The sequence below is a fragment of the Poecilia reticulata genome, linkage group LG19 (assembly GCF_000633615.1).
Source record: "Poecilia reticulata strain Guanapo linkage group LG19, Guppy_female_1.0+MT, whole genome shotgun sequence".
NCBI lineage: Eukaryota > Metazoa > Chordata > Actinopteri > Cyprinodontiformes > Poeciliidae > Poecilia > Poecilia reticulata.
In genome coordinates this window covers 18,340,350-18,341,509 of record NC_024349.1, presented here as the reverse complement: position 1 = coordinate 18,341,509, position 1,160 = coordinate 18,340,350, and positions in this window count along the sequence as shown.

Below are 1,160 nucleotides of genomic sequence, written 5' to 3'. Positions count from 1 at the left end.
CATTGGCAGTCTGTTCATGGCGACACTGTCCTGTAATGCTTGGGCTAAATAAAGGACATCTGCTTGTAGAGGTGAGGTGGACATAATGTTGCTGTTAGGGACCTGAATGGGAGCAGAAACTATAGAAGCCTTTTGAGTACAGTGAACATGAACACTGCTCTCGCTCCTTATCTCCTGGTCATAGGTTATTAATCTAGCTCGTGCAGCCTTTAACTCCCTTTCATTAATCTCTCTAACTCACGTTTTTGAGATTCTAACTCCTTTCTCTGTCTTTCCTCCAAAAGTTGAATCCTTTCTCTTTGTTTTTCTTCTTCTAATAACACTTCATACTCTGCCTCCTTGGCAGCTAACTCTGCTGCAGCCTCTGCTCTCTTTACAGCTACTACTGACCTTGTAGAGTTTGAATTACTGGCAGCTGAGCGTTTACTTGAGTGATGGAAGAACTGTAAATGGATTGAGCATAGTCTGGATCAAGAAGTTCACRTAGACGTGCCTTCACTTCCCCACTGTCATAGTCATCTATGCCTGAGAGTCTTTCATATGCAACTCTGATAATGTCATTGGTGACTGCTTCGCATGCATCTATAAGTCGCCTTGTGTCACTATAGGGAGTAATGATTTCCCTTATTTCTGTGTATAACTTTATGACATTATCTCTTTCCCGTTCTAAGATGTCCATGAGTGAAGCAATTTGACTGTTATGTCTCCTTTCAATTGTTCTCTTGTTGTACGTACTTGCCTTTTCCATTGATCATAAACTTTGGGAAGATGTTTTTCCTTTTTGTGGGCTTCCTCCTCCTGATACTCTCGCATTTTTTCTGTAGGCCTCCTTTGACGAACAGAGCTTTGAGGCTCCTCTTCTTCATTGACTTGTAGGTCCTTGGTGTACTTTATTTCCTTTTCAGATGCTTCCATGCTTGATGCTGAGAGTGAGTTGAACTTCTTCTTAGCTCAGGGTGAAGCTCTTCTCAGCTTGGGTCAAGCTCTTACTGTAGCGTCCCGGTTGAAAGATGGTCTCTTTAACTGATGGTTCACGTTTCTTTATTTAACAGCCTTTATACAAGAACACACCGTAAGAGCTATAAACATACAAATAAAACACCATTAGTAACTCTTAGTGGTTCTAACCTTTTCCCTTAACCTATAAAACTTACTTTATG